Below are 8984 nucleotides of genomic sequence, written 5' to 3' on the forward strand. Positions count from 1 at the left end.
GCTGTATCTGTTTCCTCTTCGGTCTGCTCCACCCAACCATGGCATCAGGCCATGTGCAGCTGTGTCTCCTCCAGCCGACAAAAACATCGTTGTCCTAACAACAAGATTGATATGCGTCCGCACAATATCGTTTGTCTGCATGGTTGCTTCAATAAAACAAAATAAAAAGCTACCTTTTCACAGTTTTCGTTTTTAGTCACTTCAATAGTGTAGCGAGCAGCGCGGAAAGGATGAGACGGGAGCCCAGGTTCAAGCAGTTACTCAGTGCCCCATACACGCCATTCTCGGTGACAGTGGCGGCAACGATACACACAACATGTTAACATTCAACAACACACAACCAATTAACACCCCAAACCCATTAACCCCACTTAACCTAACAATTACAATAGGAAGACAACGCCCCTTCGGTCAACAGGCAACACGGATACCCAGAATCCCCTGCACGACCCCGTAGGAGTTGCCACACAGCCCCCACCTTAGGGGTCAGACGTCCCGACGACCCCAACGCCCATCACACAGTCGTGAATGTTCCGGTGGCCGGTGTTCTGCCAATTTCTGCTACCCATCAAATTTTTGGAAAATTCCCGATCCTGCGTGCGCATCCATTAATTTCTGCTACCCTTTTGGCTGATTGTGAGTATTTTCTTTTAACATGTTTTTAACTGCGCGATTTACTTACAAATATGTTTAACATTGCGCCTTTTGACCTGTAGGCATGTAAATATGTGCATGTACACACTGGCTATGCTTCTGAATGTAGAAATAAGATGATAGGCCTGTGTTATCTTTACGGGACTGGGAGCGGAGAACGTTTTCGTCGTCGGTGGGGAAGGGGGCGACGACATCTTAATATGTTTTAGCAAGATATCTTGTTACATCAATTCTAAATGCTTGTGTTTGTAGAGCTATGGAGGAAAGGTGGAACGAATCGTTTGGGGAGCATATTTTGATTCTTGTTTATAACGTCTTTATTGAAGACTTCAGGGGTACAGTAGCCTATGTGGATGGAATTATTAACTTAGTTTACACAGAATGATTAGAGTTGCCACAGTTTAAAAGCAATCCCTTGTTTCTAGAAAATGCAGAGGACTACTGTGTGGTGTGCTCCTTTGCAGAAAAAAATGCAGTTATAGGCCTACGGTAGACTAACATAAAATATTTGCTTTGTATTTTTAATTGACAAAAAAATGAGTGTGCATATTACCATACAATGTATCTCATTGTAAATTGTAATGCTCTTTTAAAAAAAATGTAGTGTGGCCAATATGGCAGTGACAATAGCGCTGCAAGAAATGCCTCAAAATAAAACAAAGATTTGATCTTTGGTTGTTTTTATTATTGGATCTTTTGAATAATTATTATCTATTGCATAATATCAACCCGTACATACAGACTCCCATTCACAAATTTATACAAGGTTTAACAATACTTTGCTACACTTTCTTGTTGAAGTTATTTATTTAGTTTAATTGATTATTGATGTTTTTTCTTTGAGTGCTTTTTTTTGCATTACGTACATTGCACATGCTGTACCCCTGAATTCTTCAATAAATACATTATAAAACAGATTCAACAATGTACATGGGGTGAGTAGTGGTGTAAAATAACGTGATTCTGCAGTAGGAGCATAACGTCATTCTGCAGTAGGAGCATTATTTGATAGTACCCCTGAAATCTTCAACAAAGACGTTATACACAAGCATCAAAATATGTTCCCCCTATTCTTACAGTGTGCATAGAAACAGGGGACGATTGAAACGAGAAGGGTCCAGCTGCAGGCTTGGGCGTTTCCGTCATGACACAAGAACGCCCTTTAGGCGTTCCTGGTAGCGTTTCATCGACCAATAACGAGGTGTTTCGAAAGGCATACCGGGTTTCGCAAGGCATACTGCGAAGCACAGTCGCAAGGCATACTAAGCTTTCCTTCCTAAATGGCAATTTTACCTCTCTCATTAGATTTAGCAATCATGGAGCCCCCACTTGGCTAACGTTAGTTCTATGCTACCCGTACTTGAAACTGCTGCTTGAGAAAATCTAACAAGCGAATGTTCCGGAAGTTGACAGCCGTGCGAAGAAGAAGGGGTTCGGTGTTGACGGTGAAAGTTAGGCCGGTTTATAGCAGAGTTTCCGTTGTCGGTTATTACCGGTCAATGACCGGAAAAAAATGAGGAGGACCGATGCGCATGCTCAGAGTGTTTCTCTGTTGAGGTGAACAGAGATTATTTTTCTTCCTGGAGGGGCTAGCCCAATATGTCCGACTTGGGATCGTTAAATATCCCAGGATGCATTTCGCATTTCGCATTTCGCATTTCGCATTTCGCATTTCGCATTTCGCATTTCGCATTCCTTTTTTAAAATATCAGTGTGTAAGCTATAAAATACGCTGTATAGGAACATTTTAAGTATAACAAAGATGGAGGCCTATTCAACATATTTTCATACTATTATTTTAAAATGAAAGAGGGGTTTTGTTTTACATAATTTGTTTATTGTCGCTGATGGAGGAAACCCATCGCAACGGAAATCCCGGTCGGATCCATCTGATTTGTGTGTGTGTGTGTGTGTGTGTGTGTGTGTGTGTGTGTGTGTGTGTGTGTGTGTGTGTGTGTGTGTGTGTGTGTGTGTGTGTGTGTGTGTGTTTCTATTCTATTCTATACAGTGTTACCCTTTACGTTTGATGATTTGATAAAAACGACAGTGTTACCCCTTATGTTTTTTTCCCATGATGACTGATGAAATACAACAGTGTTACCCCTTACATTTTATTTGACAAGGACAATTATTTATTTATTTTCAACTATGTTTTTTTCTCATGACGACCAATAAAATCCGACAGTGTTACCCCTTATATTTTATTTGACAAAGACAACAGTGTTACCCCTTATGTTTTTTTTCATGACGACCAATAAAAAACAACAGTGTTACCCCTTATGTTTTTTTTCATGACGACCAATATGGGTTAGGCAGAGTGCACTCCACTGCACCACTGAGGCGATGACAATACACAATAATCAATCATCAATAAAGAGGATATACATGACATTAAAATGTATGTGTGTATTTCCCTTATGTTTTTAAAATACGACAGTGTTACCCCTTATATTTTATTTGACAAAGACAACAGTGTTACCCCTTATGTTTTTTTTCATGACGACCAATAAAAAACAACAGTGTTACCCCTTATGTTTTTTTTCATGACGACCAATAAAAAAACAACAGTGTTACCCCTTATGTTTTTTTTCATGACGAACATAAAAAACAACAGTGTTACCCCTTATGGTTATTTTCATGACGAACAAAGAAAAACGACAGTGTCACCCCTCATGTTTCATTTGATAAAAACGACAGTGTTACCCCCTATGTTTTAATTGATAAATATCGACAGTGTTACCCCTTATGTTTTTTTTCATGACGACCAATAAAAAATTACAGTGTTACCCCTTATGTTTTTTTCATGACGACCAATAAAAAACAACAGTGTTACTTACCCCTTATGTTTTTTTTCATGCCGACCAAAGAAAAACGACAGTGTCACCCCTCATGTTTCATTTGAATAAAACGACAGTGTTACCCCCTATGTTTTAATGGATAATTATCGACAGTGTTACCCCTTATGTTTTTTTCATGACGACCGATAAAAAGGACAGTGTTACCCCTTATGTTTCATTTGATAAAAACGACAGTGTTACCCCTTATGTATATTTCATGACGGGCGATAAAAAACGACAGAGTTACCCCTCATGTTTTTTCAATGTTGACCAATAAAAAACGACAGTGGTACCCCTGTCGACTTTTTTGCAGGGTTCCGAACCTGAGCTGTTTAGAGTGTTAACCTCCGAACTTATCAATGCACCATCAAGACACCGAATAAAGACTTCACAATGGTTATACTTGACTTTATAATTCGCATGAAATAGAAATAAGAGACTTCCAACAGAGGACATCAACCGGACTTGAACCCCGGTCTCCAGTGGGTTAGCTCACAGCTCTCTCCACATCCCACTGAGATTTGGTATTTTAATATGTCTGAGGTTATATATGACAATAGGTGCAATAGACATGATAGCGTCACGTTTAAAATTAATGAGATTGTGTTTTGCTCAGAAATTGAGCCGCGGTCTCTAGTGGGTTAGGCAGAGTGTACACCACTGCACCACTGAGGCGATGACAACACACACAAATCAATCATCAATAAAGAGGACATTACATTAAAATGTATGTGTGTATTTCTATTATTTCCCTTATGTTTTTTTTCATGACGACCAATAAAAAACGACACTGGCTGTTACCCCTTATATTTTATTCGACAAAAACAACAGTGTTACCCTTTGTTTTTTTCATGACGACCAATAAAAAACGACAGTGTTACCCCTTATGTTTTTTATCATGACGACCAATAAAAAACAACAGTGTTACCCCTTATGTTTTTTTTCATAACGACCAATATGGGTTAGGCAGAGTGCACTCCACTGCACCACTGAGGGGATGACAATACACAATAATCAATCATCAATAAAGAGGATATACATGACATTAAAATGTATGCGTGTATTTCCCTTATGTTTTTAAAATACGACAGTGTTACCCCTTATATTTTATTTGACAAAGACAACAGTGTTACCCTTTATGTTTTTTTTCATGACGACCAATAAAAAAACAACAGTGTTACCCCTTATGTTTTTTTTCATGACGACCAATAAAAAACAACAGTGTTACCCCTTATGTTTCATTTGATAAAAACGACAGTGTTACCCCCTATGTTTTAATTGATAAATATCGACAGTGTTACCCCTTATGTTTTTTTTCATGACGACCAATAAAAAACAACAGTGTTACTTACCCCTTATGTTTTTTTCATGCCGACCAAAGAAAAGCGACAGTGTCACCCCTCATGTTTCATTTGATAAAAACGACAGTGTTACCCCCTATGTTTTAATGGATAATTATCGACAGTGTTACCCCTTATGTTTCATTTGATAAAAACAACAGTGTTACCCCTTATGTATATTTCATGACGGCCGATAAAAAACGACAGAGTTGCCCCTCATGTTTTTTCAATGTTGACCAATAAAAAATGACAGTGGTACCCCTGTCGACTTTTTTGCAGGGTTCCGAACCTGAGCTGTTTAGAGTGTTAACCTCCGAACTTATCAATGCACCATCAAGACACCGAATAAAGACTTCACAATGGTTATACTTGACTTTATAATTCGCATGAAATAGAAATAAGAGACTTCCAACAGAGGAAATCAACCAGACTTGAACCCCGGTCTCCAGGGGGTTAGCTCACAGCTCTCTCCACATCCCACTGAGATTCGGTATTTCAATATGTCTGAGGTTATATATGACAATAGGTGCAATAGACATGATAGCGTTACGTTTAAAATTAATGATATTGTGTTTTGCTCAGAAATTGAGCCGCGGTCTCTAGTGGGTTAGGCAGAGTGTACACCACTGCACCACTGAGGCGATGACAATACACAAATATCAATCATCAATAAAGAGGATATTACATTAAAATGTATGTGTGTATTTCTATTATTTCCCTTATGTTTTTTTTCATGACGACCAATAAAAAACGACACTGTTACCCTTTATATTTTATTTGACAAAAACAACAGTGTTACCCTTTGTTTTTTTCATGACGACCAATAAAAAACGACAATGTTACCCCTTGTGTTTTTTTTCATGATGGCCAAAGAAAAACAACGGTGTTACCCCCTATGTTTTATTTGATAAATATCGACAGTGTTACCCCTTATGTTTTTTTTCATGACGACCAATAAAAAACAACAGTTACCCCTTATGTTTTTTTTTCTTGACGACCAATAAAAAACAACAGTGTTACCCCTTATGTTTTTTTTCATGATGACCAATAAATAACAACAGTGTTACCCCTTATGTTTTTTTTCATGACGACCAATAAATAACGACAGTGTTACCCCTTGTGGTATTTTTCATGACGACCAAAGAAAAACAACAGTGTTACCCCCTATGTTTTTTTCATAAAGACCAATAAAAAACAACAGTGTTACCCCTTATGTTTTTTTTCATGACGACCAATAAAAAACGACAGAGTTACCCCTCATGTTTTTTCAATGTTGACCAATAAAAAATGACAGTGGTACCCCTGTCGACTTTTTTGCAGGGTTCCGAACCTGAGCTGTTTAGAGTGTTAACCTCCGAACTTATCAATGCACCATCAAGACACCATATAAAGACTTCACAATGGTTATACTTGACTATATAATTCGCATGAAATAGAAATAAGAGACTTCCAACAGAGGACATCAACCAGACTTGAACCCCGGTCTCCAGGGGGTTAGCTCACAGCTCTCTCCACATCCCACTGAGATTTAGTATTTCAATATGTCAGAGGACATCAACCGGACTTGAACCCCGGTCTCCAGGGGTTTAGCTCAAAGCCCTATCCACTTCCCACTGAGATTTGTAATTTATTTATGTCTGAGGTTATATATGACAGTGCAATAGACATGATAGCATTACGTTTAAAATGAAAGATATTGTGCTTTCCACAGAAATTGAGCCGCGGTTGCCAGTGGGTTAGGCAGAGTACACTCCACTGCACCACTGAGGCGATGACAAAGCACAATAATCAATCATCAATAAAGAGGATAAACATGACATTAAAATGTATGTGTATTTCTATTATTTCCCTTATGTTTTTTTTCATGACGACCAATAAAAAACGACAGTGTTACCCCTTATATTTTATTTGACAAAGACAACAGTGTTACCCCTTATGTTTTTCTTCATGACGACCAATAAAAAACAACAGTGTTACCCCTTGTGTTTTTTTTCATGACGACCAATCAAAAACCACAGTGTTACCCCTTATGGTTTTTTCATCACAACCAAAGAAAAACCCTCATGTTTCATTTGAGAAAAACGACAGTGTTACCCCTCATGTTTTATTTGATATATATCGACAGTGTTACCCCTTTTGTTTTTTTCATGACGACCAATAAAAAACAACAGTGTCATAGATCGCTAGCAGAGAGTTGTAAGCACTTTCCACCCTTTTCAGTGGTGGAATTGGACACCCCAAGCAATGTTATACTTAAAAGGAGCAAGTAAGTTACATATTAATTTAGTCTTTCGGCCTGTAGCATTAAACAAAATGAAGCAACTGTCCCATATTTCTAACTGCATTTGAAGTAGACATTGAGACACAAAAAATGGACGCTATAGGACAGTGATCATGATTTGTCTCAATATCTACGTTACGTCATTTTTGAAAAAGACGTTTAACTGAAATGTGTTTAAATCGACCCGGCTCTCCCCGTGGTGTAAAATAACGTGTTTCTGCAGTTGGAGCATTATTTGATAGAGGCGATTGGTCTACAGATCAAATACGCTTGTGACGTAAGGTAGCATTTTCTGATAGGGTGGCATGATTTGATAGACTCTGCTATGGGGTCGCACTACGGTAGCAATATCTGACAAGGGAGCAGAAATTGGCAGAACACCGGCGAGGCCGCCGCCGCCGCCTCGGCCCCTGCCATTGGCTGCCTAGTTGCGGCGTGCACTCCCTGACACCCGTCCTCCGCAGCGGGCGGAATAGGCCCTCCTCTGCTGAACCCACGGGTCAGCTGCAGCCCTCGGGGTGTGGTCGGGAACCACCGCCACCGGGGCCCCCACCAGTTTTTTGCCGTAAAGGGGCGCTGGAGCGCCGTTCGGGGACCCCATCCTCCGTTGCCCTCCGCCGTCTGGCCCGTCGACGGCCATGCCGCCGACTGGGATGGACCCGCAGTCCTTGACCCGCCGACACTGCTCCGCCTCGGGGTCCGGTGGCCTGGGTTTCCGGACCCGGTCCTGCCCAGACTGGAAAGCTACATTGTGCCACGGGAAAGGGGTGCCTCAACCGCGTCCACCCGGGCACCACAGCGACGGCAGCAGTGCTTGGCCGGACCAGATTGGTCCTGGCAATCATTCTCCGTGGACGGCTGCAGGCTGGGTTGGTCGGAAAGCTCCCGCTCCGCCTGATCCGCCACGTCGAGAGCCACATCGAGAGCCACATCGAGAGCCACATCGAGGGTCGGGGGCATGGTGAGGCGGACGTGCATCGCTACCACAACGCAGGGTGCGTCGGCGTCGGTTGGGGCTTCCATGGCCCGACCGTCAATCCTAAACCTTTATCCGCGTGCGCAGGCCAATCCCACTTCTGAAACCACAAGGGGGAGAGGGACAAGGAGGTGGTGGAGTTTGTTTTTGGCCTTGCCCATGGAGTGGGATCCATGGGCAAGGCCAAAAACAAACTCTGGTTGTTTGGCAAGAAACCAAAGGCTCCGTCTCTGTAGGACTTCAGCCATGAGTTGGGGAACGGAGCTCTGGGACCAGTTTGAGAATCTGGACAAGCACACCCAGTAGGGGATCGACTTCCTAGAGCGATATGCAAAGATTGTCAAGGAGAGGCTGAAGATCGAGCAGAACTATGCAAAGCAGCTACGGAATATAGTAAAGAATTACTGTCCAAAGCGGTCTAAAGATGAAGAGCCAAGGTTCACGTCGTGCATGTCGTTCTACGCCATCCTGAACGAGCTCAACGACAATGCTTAGGTTGTTGCCGAGGAGATGGGCCACAAGGCGTACGGCGAGCTGATGAGACGGGAGCCCAGTTTCAAGCAGTTATGCAGTCCTGCGCCCCATACACCTTAACATTCAACAACACACAACCAATTAACACCCCAAATCCATTGACCCCACTTAACCTAACAATTACAATAGGACGACAAAGCCCCTTTGGTCAACAGGTAACACGGATACGCAGAATCCCCTGCACGACCCCGTAGGAGTCGCCACAATAGTTGAAATATAATAAAGTAAAATAAATTCGTCTGAACAGTATTTCTTATTAACACTTTATTACACTTTATTATAACAGGACCAAAACAAGCTATTTCAATGCTGGTGTTTATATAAATTAATATATGATGCACTGGACTAGTAGGCTAGGCTAT

This window comes from Gadus morhua, chromosome 14, assembly GCF_902167405.1.
Source record: "Gadus morhua chromosome 14, gadMor3.0, whole genome shotgun sequence".
NCBI lineage: Eukaryota > Metazoa > Chordata > Actinopteri > Gadiformes > Gadidae > Gadus > Gadus morhua.